General features: G+C 50.6%; 1 long non-coding RNA gene across 1 annotated transcript; it reads left to right on the top strand.

Annotated features, from left to right (window-relative positions):
- The first annotated feature begins 16950 nt into the window (after positions 1 to 16950).
- On the top strand, positions 16951 to 19973 carry LOC122473303. The gene is made up of 2 exons (XR_006294640.1): positions 16951 to 17082; positions 19591 to 19973. It is a non-coding gene; the product is annotated as an uncharacterized LOC122473303 (long non-coding RNA).
- The last annotated feature ends 200 nt before the right edge of the window (positions 19974 to 20173 follow it).

Genomic DNA, 20173 nt, shown 5'->3' with positions numbered 1-20173 from the left:
TCCCTCCAGAGCACTAACTTCATGTTGGTGTGATCTTGACCTCAATCTCTTTATCTGTAAAATGGGTTCACAACACTACTCCCCCCCCCCCCCCCCGCCCTGGGTTGTTGGGGAGATTAAAATGAGATGGGGCATGTTAAAGCCCATGGCAAACAGCAAAATGGCCCCCCGAAGATGGTCATCCAGATGATCTAATCCCTGGAACCTGTAAATAGTTAGGCTTCCTGCAAAGGGGCATTCAAGTTGCATTAGTTGACCTTAAAACAGGGAGATTATCCTGGATTACCCGGTGTAATCCCTTAACGGAGGACGTGGGAGAAACGGAGGGAGGGGCCGTGAGCCAAGGAGTGTGAGCAGCCTCCAGAAGCTGGAAAGTGCCGTCCCCCCCTCAGAGCCTCCGGAAGGAACAGAGCCCTGCTGGCACCTTGATGTTGTGCAGTGAGGTCAGTGCTCGACTTCCGGCCCCCGCAGCTGTGAGATAATCCGTGTGTGCGGTTTGAAGCCAGGCTCCTGGTCCTGCGCTGGCTCCTTTCCTGTCTCCAGGGCCTTTAGTCCCCCATCCTTTCTGCACCCCTGCAATAAGCAGGCCTTTTACCCCTATTTCATACATGATGAGACGGGCTGGGAGGGGGTCACGTGACACGTCCAAGGTCACGCGTGCGGCAGGGTGGAAATGGAATCAGAAACCAGGCCTCTGACTCTGACCCCTGGATGCTGGTGAACCACAGGGCCTCTCCTAAGGGTCGCCCAGGGGATGTAAAAATATATTAATGGCTGTGCAAATCCACGGGGGTGGTTCCTTATCCTCCCTGGCTGGCCAGAAGCCCCTGCCTCGGCAAAGACCTCTCTCTTTCCCCCCGAACTTCAGTTCTTGCCAACCCCCGTCCCCCAGCTCCTTGCCCTGTGTCCTTCTGTCTTTCCGGAAGGGAACTGGACTGTGGCCTTTGACACTTCTCTCCATCGCCCCCCAACCTTTGCAGTGCTAACACCCAGGAACAGTGAACACGGGGTTCTCCTTTCCTGCTCACCAGGCCGCAGCCCAGCCCCCTACCCTCTACCCTCCCGGGAAAGGCTGTCCTCAGAGCTCCTCAAAAGGGAGATACTCTATCCCCGCACAGGCTGTCTGAGTGGACAGAGTGGGAGGGAAGCTGGGTCCCCCGCGGCCAGCTGACGGGTCAGAGGGGAAACTACACTTCCTGCTGGGCCCCCGGGGAGTCTTGTGTCTCCTAGAGGCCAGCTGGGTCCTTGCCTGAACTCCCAGAGGAGAGAGGGCAGGCAAAGGAGGAGGGAGGCAGGGAGAGGAGGGACAGGGCAGAGGGGAGAGAGGCAGAGGGAGAGGAGAGAGAGAGCCAGAGACAGAAAGTAACAGAAGCGAGAGGGTCAGATGCAGAGAGAAAGAAGCAAGAGAAAAAGAGACAGAGAAACAGGAGAGGGAGAGCAAGTTAGACACCCAGAGACAAAACAGTAAGTATGAGGGTTCGAGAAAGAGGCCCAGACAAACGGAAACAGACCGGGCAGGCAAGGCCCAGACAGGCCACCTGGGATACCTGGACCTCGCAGCCTTTCTCTGGGTTTTCTGTGTGTCGGTGCCCGGAAGCCGTAAAGCTCTGGAGAATTACTGGGACAGCCTGTTTGAAAGTTCCTGGCGTACCGTGGGGGCCAGTACAGGGTCATGAACCTCATTCCTTTTATCCGCCTCTTGACAACCTTGCATTTTGATCCAAAAGCGTTTTTTTTGTTTGTTTGGATCAGTTTTGTTTAGTGTATACTATGTGCCAACAAGAGAGAGGTGTTTTGTTTTATTTTTATTTTTTAGTTTATTTACTTATTTTGAGACAGAGAGAGAGAGAGAGAGAGAGAGAGAATGCATGAGGAGCAGAGAGAGGAAGAGAGAGTTCCAAGCAGGCTCCGCGCTGGCAGCGTAGAGTCCGATGTGGGGCTCGAACACACACGCCGTATCATGACCTGAGCCGAAATCAAGAGACTCGTGCTTGACCGACTGAGCCACCCAGGCACCCCTGAAGCACTTTTTAAAAACCTTTCTCTTGGGGCGCCCCAAGCAGGCCCAGGTCATGATCTCATGGTTTGTGAGTTTGAGCCCCGTGTCACTGACAGTGCAGAGCAGGCTTGGGATTCTCCCTCCCTCCTTCTGTCTCTGCCTCTCTCTCTCTCTCTCTCTCTCTCTCTGTCTCTCAATAAATAAACTTAAATGTTTTATAAATAAATAAAGTGCGTCAAATCGTGCTCGAGTATCACAACTCACACTCAAGACGCTAAAGAACGCCGGAAGAGGATAAAACCAAAGGGTAAGTTGGGAGAGTGGTGTAGCAGGCAGAAGCCATCCGGTGTGGATAGGGAAGGCTTCCTTGAGAGAAGTTACTGAATTTTACCTGTAAAGATGAGTGTATTAATCGAGACTTCCTCTTTTGCAAGGGACTCAATTGGCTTAGAGAAATAATAAGATAAAATTTATTGACTCACACGAGTGGAACGTCCAGGGGTAGATGACCAGTTTCAGGCACGGCTGGATCCAGGTGCTCAAGTGAGCAGTATCACGAAGGCTTTGTCTCCGTCCACATCTACCTCTGCTTTCCTCCCATTGGCTCCATTCCAAAGTGGGGTTTTTATCTGCACAGTGACAACGCACATTTATGGGGCACCTGGGTGGCTCAGTCGGTTAAGCACCGACCTCGGCTCAGGTCACGATCTCGCGCTTCCTGAGTTCGAGCCCCACGTCGGGCTCTGTGCTGACAGCTCGGAGCCTGGAACCTGCTTTGGATTCTGTCTGTCTGTCTCTCTCTCTCTCTCTCTCTGCCCCTCCCCCACTCTGTCTTTCTCTAAAGTAAACATTTAAAAAAAAGAATAAAAAACAATTCTTAAAAAAAAAAAAGCCCACATATTTATGAACTTACAGTTTCTGTGGCTCGGGAATATGGGCTCGGCTTAAATACCAGCCCGGGGTCTCACAAGGTGACAAAGTGTTGGCTGGAGCTGTAGTCTCAGCTGAGGCTTGACCGGGGAAGAGTCTACTTCCAAGTTCCCACAATTGCTGGCAGAATTCAGTTCCTCGCTGTGATCAGACCAAGCGCCTCATCTCCCTGCTGGGTGTCGGGGACGAGCCTCCCTCCATTCCTTCCCCAGCATGGCTCTCTGCCTCGTCAAAGCCAGCAAGGGAGACGGAGCCTCCTCACAAGAAGGAGGTGTATGACAGAGTCACATACGTGTGATCATGTACACCCCGTCCCGTTTGCCACGGTCGGTTGGTTAGTAGCAAATCGTAGCCCTGTCCGCACTCCAGGGGAGGGGATCACACAGGGGTGTGAACGCCAGGAGGAAGGATCGTGGGGCTGCCCTAGAGTTCAGAGTTCAGCCGCCGCAGACACTGAGCAGCGGCCCAGGGTTGAGAGTCAAGTTCAGTAGACAGGGGATACTCAGGAATACACACACGGGCCCTGACGACAGGTTGCTCTGCTCTTACACCGTGAGCTCGGAAGGGTAAGAAATCCCGTCTTGCTATTTGTGAGTTTCCTCGGTCGCCTGCCCAGCTCCTGGCACATAGTAGGCCCTTCGCGATACCACGTTGGATTGAAGGGTTGAACGAGACGACATACCCAGACTCTCAAGGAAAAAGGACAGAGCTTCGCCCCCACTGGAAGGATACGACTGGTTGCGGTTTGTGGCCTGTGAAGACCGGGCACGTCTCCTGCCTGTGATCCTGGTGTGTGGATGTGGAAGAGACTAAGTTCAGAAAGATACAGACTCTACAAAAATGGCTGCTGGACTCCCTCTCCAGTGCTCTCTCCTAGGAGGACCAGGCTACCCGGGTGCTGTTGGGCCCACTGCTCAGGACACATCCCTTCGTCTGGCTCAGAGTTTGAGAGGTGCCCAGTGGTGGCCTCCAGTGGGGCTGGGGTGTCTTCCCTGGAGAAGTGGCTTGGGGCCACAGCAGCTGGGGAAGGGTCTGACGTGTGTCCTCCACCCCCACCACAGGCCCGATAAGAGAGTGACCACAGTCCTTTTTGGGTCACTTTCTTGGTCCAAACAGGAACGTGGTCTTGAGTGAAAAGGCAAGATATGGAGAGAACTGCCACCAAGTGACTTGGTCAGCGCGGAGGATGGGGACAGCGAGTTATCGTCTCAGGGTCCTTCCTAGGGCCTTGGTTCACAAGGTTTCCTCTCTAGTCGTGCTGCCCTATTGACTCCCTTCCTTTTCTTTTCTTTTTTTTTTTTTTAATGTTAATTTGTTTTTGAGACAGAGAGAGACAGAGCATGAATGGGGAAGGGTCAGAGAGAGAGAGAGGGAGACACAGAATCGGAAGCAGGCTCCAGGCTCCGAGCTGTCAGCACAGAGCCCGACACGGGGCTCGCAGAGGTTCTGAGACAATGAGTTGAATACGCGTCATTTGTTTGGATAAAGTCCCCCGGCAAATCAGGTCAGGGAGAGGGGACTGTGAGACAAGGAAGGCAAGACAAGGACAAAGCATGTGGGTTTCCACGGGGGATCTCTGGGAGCCAGTGCAGAAGACACACAGCCCGGCCATTCTGCCCAAGGGGCGAAGGCGCCCGGACACTTGATGACCAGCTCCCGTCAGAGGACTTTCCTTTCTCGGCACTTCCGGCCTCCCCTGAGCTCAGGGAGAGCCCTCCAATGAGATGGTGCAGGTGCTGACAGGAGAAGTCCCATGGGGGATCACAGCACCAGTGCCCATCGTGTCTCCATCAGGATGTTTGGAACAAAACGTATCGCCGTGAAACATCAAACTGTGAAAACCTGTGACACAAGCCAAAACCCCCGTTTCACAGGGGGGCTGGTAGAGTCCTAGTGGTGGCCAGGGATTTGCCGTCGACTTAAGACGAGTTAAGGAAAGAACCAGAACTACAACCCAGGATCCAGGTCTCCAGGCTGGGAGTCCAGCATTTTTTTTTTTTTTTTTGTAAGTAATCTCTATACCGAACGTGGGGCTCGAACTCACAACCTGGGGATCGAGAGTTTCACGTTCCACCGACTAAGCCAGCCAGGTGCCCCCCACCCTGCTTTTTTTTTTGCTTTTTTTTTTTAAGTTTACTTATTTATTTATTTATTATTATTTTTTTTTAATTTTTTTTTCAACGTTTATTTATTTTTGGGACAGAGAGAGACAGAGCATGAACGGGGGAGGGGCAGAGAGAGAGGGAGACACAGAGTCGGAAACAGGCTCCAGGCTCCGAGCCATCAGCCCAGAGCCCCACGCGGGGCTCGAACTCACGGACCGCGAGATCGTGACCTGGCTGAAGTCGGACGCTTAACCGACTGCGCCACCTAGGCGCCCCTACTTATTTATTTTGAGAGAGAGAGAGAGCATGGGTGGGGAAGGGATGGAGAGAGAGGAAGAGACAGAATCCTAAGCCGAGTCTCACGCTGTCAGTGCAGGGCCCAACACAGGGCTCAAATTCATGAATCATGAGATCGTGACCTGAGTCCAGATCAGGAGTCGGACGCCTAACCGACGGAGCCACCCAGGTGCCCCTTAACTTGTAGTTAAAAAAATTTTTTTTTCAATGTTTATTTATCGTTGAGAGACAGAGAGAGACAAAGCGCGAGCAGGGGAGGAACAGAGAGAGTGGGAGACACAGAACCCAAAGCAGGCTCCAGGCTCTGATCTGTCCGCACAGAGCCCGACGCGGGGCTTGAACTCAAGGACTGCGAGGTCACGACCTGAGCCAAAGTCAGACGCTCCGCCGACGGAGCCACCCAGGCGCCCCAACTTTTAATTTTTGAACTAACTCCCCCCGTGGTAACATCTTGCGTCACTATCGTACAACATCAAAACCAGGAAATCAACGTGAGTGGGATCCACAGAGCTTATCTGGATTTTACCAGTGATACGTGCACTCGTGTGCTGGTGCGTGGGGAGCTTTACACAATTTTATCACGTGGGGAGCTTCATGTAACCACCACCGTAATCAAGACACTTAACCACCATGAGATGCGCCTTTATATAGAGCGACCCTCGCTGGCCCCTTGTAGCTTCTGGGCCCCACCTCCGTAATGGTGTTCGCTCACAGGCATCGTGTAAATGGAGTCACACGACGCGTGACCTCTTGAAATTTTTTTTTTTTTTCCACTCAGACTAATTTTCCTGAGGTTTAACCGAGTTGTGTGTATTTACGGCTCATTTCTTTTTATCGCCAAGTAGTAGTCCATGGTGTGGATGTACTACAGTTTTCGGAACCATTCATCCATTAGAAGGATATTTGGCCATTTTTTTGGTTTTGGCTACTATGGATAAAGCTGCTGTGAACATGCACGTACAAGCTACTGAGTTGTGGTGGACAGGATAATGGCCCCCGAAGGTGTCCACATCCTAGTCCCTGGAACCTGTGATCATATTACCTTATCGGGCAAAAGGGACTTTGCAGATGTGATTGAGTTGAGGACCCGAGTCATTGAAGTTTTAGCCCGGCACCTAGCCGCCCAACCGAAGACCGTATTTCCCAGACTCCCTTGCAGCTACACGTGGTCATGTGGCTGGGTTGAGGCCAATAGATGTGAATGACTCTGATGAGCGTGCCTTCTGAGGGTGACCTGGATAAGTTACCCAGTGTCGAGTAACAGATTTCCCACAACTTAGCAAACAAAAATAAGCATGTAGGGTCTCACCCAGTTCCAGTGGGTCAGGAGTTGAGGAAGGGCTTAGCTGGGTGGCTCTGGCTCAGCGTCTCTCACGAAGTCGCTGTCAAGATGTCCGCTGGGTCTGCGATGATCTGAAGGCTGGGCTGTGGCCGGAAGGTCCGCTTCCAAGGTGGCCCCTTCACGTGGCGGGCAGGTTCACGCTGGCCGCTGGTGGGAGGCCTCAGCTCACTGTATGGACCTCTCCACAGGGCATGAGTGTTCTCGTGACATGGCGGCTGGCTTCCCCCAGAGTGCGTGACCCAAGAGAGAGCAAGGTGGAAGCTCCAATGTCTTTTATGACCCAGCCTCAGAAGTCACACTCGGTCTTTTCCCAAATACCCTATCGGTCATGCAGTCATCCCTGTTCAGTGTGGGAAGGGACAACACGGGGGCACGAATATGGGGGGTAGGGGCAGGGCAGGGATCATCGGGGACAATCTTGGAGGCTGGCCACCCCATGTCCTTAATAGGAGAGGCACATGGATAAGAGGGAAGACAGCTACAAAATGGAAGCCCAGCCCTGGGGAGTTGCCACGCCAGCTCTGGACCACCTCCCTGGACTGTCACGTGAGGGAGAAACTTGTCTCTGTGTCACTGAAGCAATGATACTTTCCACACTGTTACAGCAACATTGCTTGCCCCCTAACCAATACTGTCCCCTTGCTGAAGCAGCAAGATTTAAAAAGAAAATTTTTTTAATGTTTATTTATTTTTGAGAGAGAGAGAGAGAGAGAGAGAGAGACAGAGAGACAGAGCCCAAGCAGGGGAGGGGCAGAGAGAGAGGGAGACGCAGTATCCGAAGCAGGAGTCAGGCACAGAACCCAACGCGGGGCTCAAACCCACAAACCACGAGATCATGACCTGAGCCAAAGTCGGGCACTTAACCGACTGAGCCACCCAGGAAGTGAGACTTTGAGCTTGGTGTCCCCACCCCTTCAGCACCTTGACCTCTGGGCGGCTAGGTGAGGGGAAGGCAGCCATTGGATTTCATCTGCTTCTGTGCCCCACCCTCCCGTAGCTCAGGTCCTGGCCGTCTAGAAAGCAAGGTAAGCAACCAAACTTCAGCCCATCCCTCCCCTACCAACTGCCCCCATGTCTCTTCCTACTCAAAGGATGGGCAAGAGCATCATTCCTTTATTTGAAAACTTCTTAAAACCGGAGGTTTTTACGCTGCGCTGGAACCCACTGACCATTAGCATCACTCCATGAGTGGGTCTCCGCTTTCCTAATATAGTCCTGGCCATCTGTTTAGATGCACTTGGCAGTCTGGGAAGTTCTTTCCCATCAATCCCTTTTCTCCCTTGAACATGAAAACAACCCTGTGAGTCTCATTTTGTGGGGAAAAAAGCAAGGCTCAAACAGAGCTGGAAGGGACAGCAAGGAGAGGATGTGCGTGCGGGGGGATGGAGGTCTGTCTTTCCCTCATCACAGCCTCACCTCAGTGCCTGCAGACCCCTTGAGGGTAGGGGCTGTGTCCTCGGTGCTGCTTTAGGAGTTTGTTGACTGACTGACTGAGGGTATGCAGAGACCCAAGTTACAAGCACAAGAGAGTCCTCCGGGAACCAGAAAAGGGAGGTCATAGGAAGGCCCGGCTGCCTCTCCCTGACCGTGCCCTGGCCCTCATTAGTCCCAAGCCCGTGAGAAAGTCAGTCAACGCCGGTGTTTGCCGAGTGCTTTCTACATGCTGGGCAGCGAGATGGGCACCATTATTGTCCCCACTGTACAGATGAGGAAACTGAGGCTGCCGGCAGAAAAGCATCCCTCAGACCCTTGCCAGCCAGTGGTTCTGTGCAAACCCCACCGGGAGATTTTTGGTCGGGATAGTTCAGAGGCATGTGGCTCTCATTTTATCCCAAATTCTTTTTTTTTTAATTTTTTTTAATGTTTATTTACTTTTGAGACAGAGACAGAGCATGAACGGGGGAGGGTCAGAGAGCGAGAGGGAGACTCAGAATCCGAAACAGGCTCCAGGCTCTGAGCTGTCAGCACAGAGCCCGACGCGGGGCTCGAACTCACGAGCTGTGAGATCGTGACTTGAGCCGAAGTCGGACGCTTAACCGACTGAGCCACCCAGGCGCCCCCCAAATTCTAATAATCATCACTAAAATAACATGTGAGCAAGGTCCGTTTGGCCCAACCACCTGGCAGCAGGAATTTTGTTCCCCTTTGATATTCAAGTCTCTGCCTCCGGGGATTCTGCCTGGCAGCTCCTGCCAGGGTCTTCCCGTATCTCAGTGCAGCCCTTTTTTTCTAGATGAACACGGACACCCGTCTGCAACCCAGTGGCTCTCCCTGGCTCTGTGGGAACATCCCCTCCTTTACATTCCCTCCAGCTATGTCTGGGAGTCCCTAGGGAACTCCCCTTGGCCGCCGTCTTCTGTTTCTTCTTTTTAAGTCTATTTGTTTATTTTGAGAGAGACAGAGAGTACGAGCGGGGGAGGGGCAGAGATAGTGGGGGGTGGGGGGGGAGAGACAGAGAATCCCAAGCAGGCTCTGCACTGTCAGAGCACAGCCCGATGGGGGGCTCGAGCTCACGGACCGCGAGATCATGACCCAAGCCGACACCAAGGGTGGGATGCTTAACCGACTGAGCCACCCAGGCGCCCCGGCCGGTGTCTTTCTGAGGCTTTAGCGAATCGGCTCTTCCGTGTTCTGCTCACTCGTGGCTGTGTCTCTCCTCCCCCAGGAGTCAAACTCGACCTCAGGAGGGGGGCTCTCGAGACTAATTCGTTCATCCCTTTGAAGGTACAGACTGACATACCTGGTGTGGCAGGCACGGAGCAGAATGTTAAGGACACAGACGTGCCTTCTGCGTGGAACTGGCACCCTCAGAGGCTCACAATCCAGCAGGGAAGACGGCCGTTAACAGTGATGAAAACAGTGAGATACCACCTGACACCCATCACAGATTATTAGAAAGGTCAGTACTATCAAGAGTTGGTGACAAAATGTCACGGATCCATGCTAGGGACACTGGAGCATCGACAAAGAGTAAGAAGACGTGCATAGCAGCAATGCAGAGAGGCAGATCTCAAAGCAGTAAGCAGAGCAACATTTCAGTTTCGAAAATCCAAACCCTTGCGAGAAATCCTTAAAAGAAACTTTACAAGATTCATGCACGTTTGGGGAAGGCGAATGGGAACCAAGGAAGAAGGAAAGCATAAACTCTTCACCCCCGTGCTTATAGCAGCATTATTTACAATAGCCAAACTATGGAAGCAGCCCAAGTGTCCGTTGATAGATGAACAAAGAAGATGCGGTATATCTATGCAACGGAATATTACTTGGCCAAGAAAAAGAATGACATCTTGCCATTTGCAAAGACATGGATGGAGCTAGAAAACATAATGCTAAGTGAAAGAAGTCAGAGAAAGACAAATGATTTCACTCGTGTGGAATTTAAGGAATGAAACAAAGAGAAAGAGAGACAGACTGAAATACAGACTCTGAACTATAGAAACAAACTGATGGTTACCAGCAGGGCGGTGGGTGGGAGGTGGGTGAAAGAGGCGAAGGGGGGTTAAGAGTACACTTACCCTGCTGAGCTCCGAGTATTGTTTGGAAGTATTGAATCACTATATTACACAACTGAAACTCGTATAACACTGGATGTCAACTACACTGGAATTTAAATTTAAAAAACTAACAGAAAAGATCAACGTAAAAAAGAAAAGCAACACGAGACAGTTAAAATTGGGCTTGCCATTTCTCTGGCAGGAAAAGAAATTTAGCCAATTTAGGACTCAAAAGAAAAATGGGCTTGCCACACATGTATCGAATGGAAAGTAAAAAAGAAATAAAGTAACAAGCCCCAGAATTTCAAAGGGGGCTCAGTGAAAAAAGAGGGAGAAAAGAGGGACAGATTAAAAAAAAAAAAAAAACAAGTTACATTCTAACTCTTTCTCCCACTCTTCCCCAAGGGCACTCACTCTAGGCTTTTATCCCCGCGACTGTGCATTAGGGAAAGGACATAATCAGACTTTTCTGACTCTGAACTGACATGAACTATGAGAGACCCAGAATATCACGATGGCCCCGCCGGGTCAGAGCAAGGGCTTTTGGAGAGATCGGGCGATCAAAGGAGCGTCAGCTCAGGTCTGTCTGACACTTGGCCAAACGGGTCCCCCAAACCCATCCCGTGGTTATTTCCCCCGTTCCAGAATGCATAATTGAGATAGACATACTCAGCAACTGACAGAATCCCCATAAGGCAGACGCTGTTACCGTCCCTATCTTGGGGGGGGGGGGGCGGGGATACTGAAGCATAGGAGATTCATTCATTCCCCCAAGGTCACACAGCTGGGAAGCCGGATTCAAACCAGGGCAGTCTGGCTCCAAATCCACATCCTTAACGGTATACCGCCTTTAAGGGTTTGCGGCTTAGGGATGAGAAGCAAGTACACAGATACCCGATATTCCTCGTAGAATTGTAGTGATAGACAAGACCGTAGGGGTTACGAGGGTCTGGGGGGGTGGGGTGGGTTCGGCCAAGGGTTCCCAGCAGAGGTGGTGTCTAAACACAGCTTTGAAGGATGAGTCGAGGTTCGTGAGGCTAAGGGGGGGGGGGGCGGCAAGGGCTCTCCAGGTGGATGGAAGGGCCCCACAGAGGAGGCAGCAGAGACAGGAACGGCCAGTGGGTGGCCACAGGGGGCGGCGTATGGATGGCTCAGGCTGTGGGAGGTGGGGTGTGAGAGATCACGGAACCCTGGACGTGAAGGTGCCAGGGTACCCAGCAGGGCTGCCTAGGGGGTGAGGGGGGGTGGTAGTCCTGGTCCTGCCTCCTGGACCCCGGCCCAGCCTGCCTCTCTCAAACCACCGGAGCTTGTGACATTCCAGAGCATCCCCGACATGTGGTTTCTGTACATCAGTCCTTGAGGTTAGTGTTTAGCAACGTATTTTCATCTCAGAGGCAACACTTTGGTTTTGTGTTTGCTTCCTCTTTATTTATCGCCCTGAGCATGTCTTGACCCCCATCTGAGGCCCTGAAAGGAAGGCAGAAGCTCTTCCCAACGCCTTGGAGGGCTGGTGGCCTTTCGTTAATGGCCCTCATCCTGGTCACATGGACCCAAGCAGCGGTCCTCGGCGACTCCGCTCCTCGGGTCCTTTGCAAAGCAGCCACAGCCTGGGGACTGAGGGCGCACGCTGCGCTGGCCCCTGGCCGCGGCTCAATGGCACAAGGAAGGGACGGATGTGTGTGTGGGGTGCCTGCGGGGGGCCGGACCCGAGCGCTTCTGTTCTTTCTCTGAATCCTCACATCTACCTGGGAGGTGGAGTAGTTCACCCGTTTCTTGGATGAGGAAATGCTGGCAGAGGGGGGTAAGTGAATCGGCCCAAAGTTGCACAGTGGCACTTTTGGAGGGGCTGAGGGGATGCCTCGCCCTGCGTGGCCGTGACACCCGTCTTTTCCACGAGCCCACTCTGTGCCTTCACGCAGGGACAGTTCCGTCTCTTTAGGTTGCTGGAACTTAGGGAAAGAGACTGAGAAGCTAGAGGAGAAGGGCTCATTAGTGTCTTTTTCTGGCTCCAAGTGACTAGTATGAAAATAATACTAGGCAACACTGGTGAGAGCATATTTGGCTCTAGCCAGTGTTCTGAGTGCGTTACTGGAGGCATCGAAACCTCGCCAGACTTCTACTGGCCTGGGTGCCGTTACTATTTTCATTTCATTTTATTTTTTAAGTTTATTTTGTGACACAGAGAGAGAGAGCAGGGGAGGGGCAGAGAGAGAGAGAGAGGGAGAGAGAGAATCCCAAGCAGGCCCTGCACCGTCAGCACAGAGCCCGACGCGGGGCTCGAACTCACCAACTGTGAGATCATGATCTGAGCTGAAGTCGGATGCTTGACCGACTGAGCCACCCGTGTGCCCCCTACTATTTTCATTTTTATAAGTGAGGAAACTGAGACACAGAAAGGCAAAGAAACTTGCCCAAGTTCACACAGCTCAGGAGTGGCAGAGCTAGGATTTGAAATGAAGCTGTCACTTTGGGGCACCTGGGTGGCTCAGTCGGTTAAGCATCTGACTTTGGCTCAGGTTATGATCTCACAGTTTGAGGGTTCGAGCCCCGCATCGGGCTCTGTGCTGACAGTTTGGAGCCTAGAGCCTGCTTCGGATTCTGTGTCTCTCTCTGCCCCTCGCCTGCTCACCCTCTCTCCTCTCTCAAAAATAAATAAGCAATTGAAAAAAAAATTTTTTAAAGGACGACTCTTTGTAATTAATTAATTAAAAAAATTTTAATGTTTATTTATTTTTGAGAGAGAAAGAGAGACAGAGTGCCAACAGAGGGGCGGAGAGAGAGGGAGACACAGAATCCGAAGCAGGCTCCAGGCCCTGAGCTGTCAGCCCAGAGCCCGACGCGGGGCTCGAACTCAGGGACCGTGAGATCACGACCTGAGCCGAAGTCAGACGCTCAACCGACTGAGCCACCCACGCACCCCCCGACCCGAGCCCAATTTAGACGCTTAACAGACAGAGCCACCCGGCGCCCCTAATTAGTTAATTTTTAATGGTGGTGAAATACACATAACCTAAAATTTACCATTTTAGCCATCTTCAATGAATAGTTCTGCGGCCTTAAGCACGTTCATGCTGTGTACAGCCGTCACCACCATCCATCTCCAGAACTTTCTTCCACCTGCAAAACAAACTCTGTCCCCTTTGAACACTGACGCCCCATTTGCCCTGCCCTGCAGCCCCTGGCAGGCGGCATCTCATTTTCTGTCTCTCCGAAGTCGACTCGTCGAAGTACCTCACGTAAGTGGAATCATAGAGTTATTTGTCCCCTCGTGAGTGGCGTAGTTCACTAAGTAGAACGTCTGTCTCCCAGGTTCATCCGTGCTATCGCCCGGGTCAGAATGTCCTTCGTCTTTAAGGCACGGGATGGCTTCCACCTTTTTGGCTAATGTGAATCTCGCGGCTACAAAAAGGGATGTGCCCACATCTCTTCGAGACCCTGCTTTCAGTTCCGTGGCGTGTGCAGGAGTCCAGAGAGCACTCCCAACCACATTTCCTACCTCTTTGCAGAAACCCCAGCTTTGCAGACTGTTCTGTGAGGCCTCCTTGCAGCGACTCAGGCGGGGGGGCCATTTCTTGGAAGCCCGTGTGATCAGAGAGGGTGCTCCTGTCCGCCGTGCGTCACCCCACACGGAGACTGGAGAATTCCCCGGTAAGCTTGTTAAAAATGTAGATTCCCTGGCACCACCTTCGACTGTTCTGAGGCAGTAGTTCTGGGGTAGAACCAAGGACTCTGCATTTTTGACATCGACCCAAAGGTTCTGATATGTTTCTACCTTCAGAAGTCGCTGGATGAGATGACTCCCGGGGTCCCTCCCACCCTAACGTCCCCTGGTTCTAAAGTTAATTGGTGTTGGGGACGCCTGGGTGGCTCAGTCTTAAGCGGCCGACCTCGGCTCAGGTCATGAGCTCGTGGTCCATGAGTTCGAGCCCCGCGTGGGGCTCTGTGCTGACAGCTCAGAGCCTGGAGCCTGTTTCAGATTCTGTGTCTCCCTCTGTTTGACCCTCCCCCATTTCATGCTCTGTCTCTCTCTGTCTCAAAAATAAATAAACGTTAAAAAAAATTGTTTTTTAAATTTTTTTTCTTAAGTTAATTACTATTGGCCTAAAGGCTGAGCAGAAAGATTGTGGCAGACAGAGCAACATTCACCGAATATTCCAGTCACTCCCCAGCACCGGCCCACACCCTTTCGCTGGGTCGGGGCCCCCGACTGCTTCTGGCCAATGAGATGTGAGCGAAAGTGGCACGTGTCCCTACCACGGGGAAGCAGGTAAAAGTCTGTGCCCTCTCTGCTGCCTTGACGAACAGTCTGAGAAACAGAATCTGCACTGCAAGGTCACTGCCATACACAGTAAAGATGTAACAGCGGACACTGGAGGGAAGGTGGCCTTGGGCCTTGGTGTTCTTCCTTCCTGCCTTCCTCCAGCTGAATGGGAGCTTCCAGACTAGAGTGGTGTCGGTCAGTTCAGGACTTGGCCTCCAGACGAGGAAGAACAGAAAGGCTGTCCAAGACCAGAGGCATCTCAGGACAGTTGGAGGAACCTGGGGGTGGGTTGGCTGGACGGCCCATGGCTCGCTGATACCCATGTAAGGCCTTGGGGCCGGGGGAACACTAATACTGTGGAATGAGGTGTTCATCCTTATTGGGGTTGGAGGGCAAGCCCTCTGGGCAGGAGTGACTCACCCTGAGTCCTGAATACCTCTGATGCTGAGAGAAATCCAGCCCAGTCTTCCTAGTCCCGGTCATCTCCTTCCATAGAAAATGACTTCACAGTGGCTTCGAGAATGTTTACACCGATGGGCGGTCAGTCCTTGCAGAGGTGACCCCGTGTTGGGGTTTGGAAATTTTCCCATTGATCTTAGGAAAAAAGCAGGACTCTGCCTCTCCGTGGTAAACTCTAGCATTTGTGGACACTAGGCTATTCTTTGAATTTGGGCTGCTTCTTACCCCGGACAAGGCCTCTCTACCCATGAGATTAAACATTAGTTTTAGGGGCGCCTGGGTGGCTCAGTCGGTTAAGCATCTGGCCCTTGGAGCGTCCGACTTCAGCTCAGGTCATGATCTCACAGTTCATCAGTTCAAGCCCTGCTTCGGGCTCTGTGCTGCCAGCTCAGAGCCTGGAACCTCCTTCAGATTCTGTGTCTCCCCCTCTCTCTGTTCCTCCCCTGCTCATACTCTGTCTCTCTCTCAAAAACAAATAAAGATTGAAATTTTTTAAAATAAATAAACTATAAAAATGGAAAGTAATAAATATAAAAATCAGTTTTAAATTTTACTATGTTTTGATTTTTATTACTTATAGTTACATAGTTAATTGTATTTCCATTTTTAATTTAAATTTTACGTCTTAGAAAAATAACACGTTCCCATAACACAAGTCAAAAGATACGGGAGGATGTACAGTGAGAAGCAAGTGTTGCTCTTGCCCTTCTCTCAATCCCTCGGTTCTGGAAATAGAATCTAGGGATATTTAAAGAAAAACTTGCTGGTAATAATAGGGACTGTTTATTAAAATTTGTCATGTGCTGGGCATAAAGGAGGCATTTTCCACACACCATTTTGTCAATGTCCACAATGGCCCTATATCCTTGGTATATTACAAGAGAGGAAATTGACCCTTGGACAGAAAAAAAATAACATGTCCAAGGTCACACAGAGAATAAAAGGCAGAGTCAGGGCCAACATCACGCTCTTTCCAGTGTGCTGACTGCCTTGCATATCACTAATTAACATTGGTATAATGTTTTCCTATTTATAAACTGTGTCGCAAGACATTTAAGGCTCATGACTATCCTGTGGGGCAGGCAGGGAAGACATTATTGTTGTATCCAGAATACAGACGACGAGACTGAGGTTCCAGGAGGACCTACGGTTCTAGGCACATGTGGCTTGGCCCTGTGCCAAGTGCCCTATAAACCTTGACACATTTAATCCCAACAACAGCCATTGAAATGTTTTACTTAAGAGTTGAAGAAAGCAAGAGTCAGAGAGGTAAAGTGATCTGCTAAGATCACACCACAAATAGTTGGGAACACCGGGAACGGGTCACCTGGTGTATCTAACTTCAAAGTGATCGCCTTTTAATTATCAAGTACTGTAGCTTGCAGAGATGGAAGTCTGTGGCGTTTTCATCCGACTAGCCCATCGATCCCCGCATCGGAGCTAGGAGGGTAGTGTTATTATTCCCATTTTCCAGGTGGCAAAACCGAGGCCTTAGTAAGGGGGCGCCGATTGCCCAAAGTCACACAGCTAACAAGTGGTAGAGGCAGGATTTTGAGGCTGCTTCGGATTCTCTCTGGGGTTTTCGCCCCACGCCCAGACCTCGGGTCGGTTTCTGCAGAAGCCACATCCGGTTTTCACTTCGGCCTGGCGGCGCCTGCCGGTACTGACTTCACCAGAGACGGTGTGAGCACCTGGCAGGGCGGGCGCGGAGGGAGGGAGAGGGTCAGCCCGGGGGCCAGGCGGGATGGCCTCCAGCAGTCCTTCAAGCTTCAGTGTCCTCCCACCTCAGCATTCCCTTCACGTCCCCGCCCTCATTTCCCCAGCTCCCGCATTTGCCAACTTCTTCTTGCCCCTGAAAGGAATTTTTACAGACTTCGCGCAGAGTCAGAAGGGGAGCCCGGGGGAACCCGTTGTTGCACCTCCGCCACCATTGGTTGTAGCCCTATGAGACTCGATTTGCATATCGTGTTCGATTGGCTCAAGCGACCGGAGTGGGCGGGCTCAAGCAAATCTACCTGTCAGAGGGTGGAGCACGCAGAGCTTCCGGGCTGGAGAAGGGGGAAGGGCCACCTGGCAGCGGTGAATGAGGCCGGGCGTCCTACTGATGGACCCGAGGCAGGAACCCGTCCACACCCCACACAGCCGCTTCGCAAGCGCGGCCTGGTGCAAACGCGCATTTGCTGGGACAACACAAAGTACAGTGACATTGATTGCTTCTGCGGGACTTCCTTGGGGGGGGGATGAGGCGGGGGAGGGCAGGAACTGGAGGGAGATCTTCATCGTAAAGTCTTTTATGCCCGAACTGTGAACCGTGGGAAATTATTAAAACATAATTTTTAAATATATATAGTTATATATTTATATATATATAAAGTATGTATATATAAAGTACATATGTAACTATATGTATATAAATATATATACACTATACACAAGTGTGTGTGTATATATATATCTATATATATATATAGTGTCTCAGTCAGTAGAGCATGCGACCCTTGACTCTTGATCTTGGGATCCTAGTCCCAGCCCCACATTAGAGGGTAGAGATTACATAAAAAATAATTTAAACATCTCAAAATTATATATAAAAAAATAAAAAGTATATATTATTTTGCGTTGTATATTTAATTTTAATTTATAGTTAATTTAATATTTAATATTTACTTTATTTAATTTTTAAATTTAATTTAAAATTTTACATATCTATAAATATTATTGATTTTTTTTTGAAAGAGAGAGAGCATGTGAGCAGGGGGGGGAGGGGCAGAGAGAGGGAGACAGAATCTTTAGCAGGCTTCATGCTCAGCGCTGAGCCCAACTGAGGGCTCGGTCCCCTGACCCTGGGATCATGGCCTGAGCCAAGACCAAAGTCAGTTGCTCAACCGAATGAGCCACCCAGTGCCCCTGAATTTTATGTTCTAATAGGTTCTCATGGTGTGTGCATATATAAATGTGCTCCACATATGTGTGTAGATATAGATATATAGATATATAGATACAGATACATGAGTGGACCTTCTTAGGACACTGTCAGAGAGTTATAAATGCCAAACTTTTCAGCCTGGCATTCAAAGCCCTCTACATCCTGCTCTAGCCTCTTCCCACCTGCCCATCATCCCTGAACCCACAGCTACTGCCCCCGCAGATTGGTCTCTGCCCAACCCGCCTTTCTACCCTGACGTTGCCCTTGCCTTTGCCTCTACACAGACACTCTCTCTCCATACGGCTACATCTTTGAGGTTCCACCCAACCTCTGCGGTCCCTCAGCCCCCTCCCTGATCCAGAGTTAGAGTTGATTTCTACCTCCTCTGTGCTTCCAGGCACTTAGTTGGTACTTGGCTGAGTGTATTTGTCACAAGGTCCACCCACACAGCTCCCCATGGCCCCCATTGTTTCATCAGCCCACCTCCCCAGCTTTGGCCTAATGTCCTTTGTTGATTCGGCAAACATCCATTGAGCACCTACTCTGTGCCCCGCTGTTCTAGGTATTGGGCATAGAGCAGGGAACCAACCCTCCAAGTTCCTGCTCTCCTGGAGTTTATGTTTTAGTGAAGATGAAGAGTTAATGGATAACCCAACATGGTGTATAATTTGTCAGGTAGTAACAAACCGTGAAGAAAACTAAAGCAGGGAAAAGGGGTTACCCTAGACAGGGATATTGATTCTTGTTTGGATTAGGGATTTAGTGATGGTTCTGTGGAGGTGACATTTTAGGAGCAATCGGAATGAAGTAAGGAGGGCACCAGGCAGTCTCTGGAGAGTTCCAGGCTGAGGAAGAGAAAGAGGGAATAGCCACGTGTCCAGTTAGTGCCCAGCAAGTGGACATTGAGTTAAAGAGGACAATGGAGGAACGCTGGCTGGCTCAGTCGGTGAAGCAGGTGGCCCTTGGTCTCGGGGCTGTGGGTTCGAGCCTCATGATGAGTGTAGAGATCACTTAAAAATAGTACAAAATAAAATAAATTGAGCAATGGAGAGGGAGAGAGAAGATTGTCACTGGTCCAGGAGAGCATGAGGACAGCTCTTATATTTTCCAGGAGTGGCGAACCTGGCCTCTACCCAAATGACTGAGCTGTAACCAGTAGCACAGCCTTGGGAAGCCACACCCGGCAAGTTTGGCTTCTGAGAGGCAGCTCGGAATTGTGGGAAGGAGAACCTGGCTCCAAGTTCAACCCTGGTTTGGGCCCTTATCAATGTTAAAGATCTGGTGTTAAACTTTTCACATACCTTATCTCACTTACCACTCAGAACAACATTTTAAGGCCTGCCTGGTGGCTCACAGAGGTTCAGTGGCTTGCCAAATGCTGCATTGTCAATAAAATTCCATGTCGTGCCAGGAAGTCAATGTCATGACCGGCATTAAAAAAAAAAATGAAATCGGGGCACCTGGGTGGCTCAGTCGGTTAAGCGTCTGATTTCAGCTCAGGTCACCATCTGGCAGTTTGCGAGTTCGAGTCCTGCATCGGGCTCTGTGCTGACAGCTCAGAGCCTGGAGCCTGCTTCGGATTCTCTGTCTCCATCTCTTTCTGCCCCCTGCCCCGCTCGCACTCTGTCTGTCTCTCTCTCTCTCACTCTCAAAAATAAATAAACATTAAAATCTTTTCAAAAAAAAAAAAGATCTAGATTAGAAGATATTAGAGTATTTGGGGTCACCTGTTTCATTTACGTGAGTGCATTTGTATGATAAAATACATTCCTTGCAGTTGTGTGAAGGTAAAAAGACCAAAAACTCTAAGAACACTGTTTTGGACACCGCCATGGATAAAGCACTTGTCACAGCACCCAGCATCTACTGGTTTGCAATGAGGGCCGTTATTGGAGCTTAACTAATCAGGCAGCACACGTGAACTTGCTAGTGACCCTGGTTCACCAGACCTCTGTGCCAGACTGATGCTAGGAACAGAACTGCTGGATTAGTCATCGTCGTCCTCCTCCTCCTTCTAGTCCTAGAGGACCCCATCTAGCCCTGACCTCTCTGCTACATGGCTCTCAGGCCAGCCTCCAAACAACCACCACCATCTCCAGGCTTAAAAAAAAAAAACCAAAAAAAACAGTAAAAGTAAAAACTTTTGTCCAAACCAAATTCTGCCCACGGATGTTCATAGCAGCTTTCTTCATAATTGCCAAAAGTTGGAAGCAACCAAGATGTCTTTTTTAAGAAAAAAAAAATTTTTTTTTTCACATGTATTCATTTTTGAGAGACAGAGCACAAGCAGGGAAGGGGCAAAGAGAGGAGGGGGACACAGAATCCAAAGCAGGCTCCGGGCTCGGAGCTGTCCGCACAGA

Source organism: Prionailurus bengalensis, chromosome B4 (genome assembly GCF_016509475.1).
Source record: "Prionailurus bengalensis isolate Pbe53 chromosome B4, Fcat_Pben_1.1_paternal_pri, whole genome shotgun sequence".
NCBI classification, from domain to species: Eukaryota; Metazoa; Chordata; class Mammalia; order Carnivora; family Felidae; genus Prionailurus; species Prionailurus bengalensis.
Note: the sequence above shows the minus strand (reverse complement) of the source record. Positions and strands in the feature narration are given on the sequence as shown.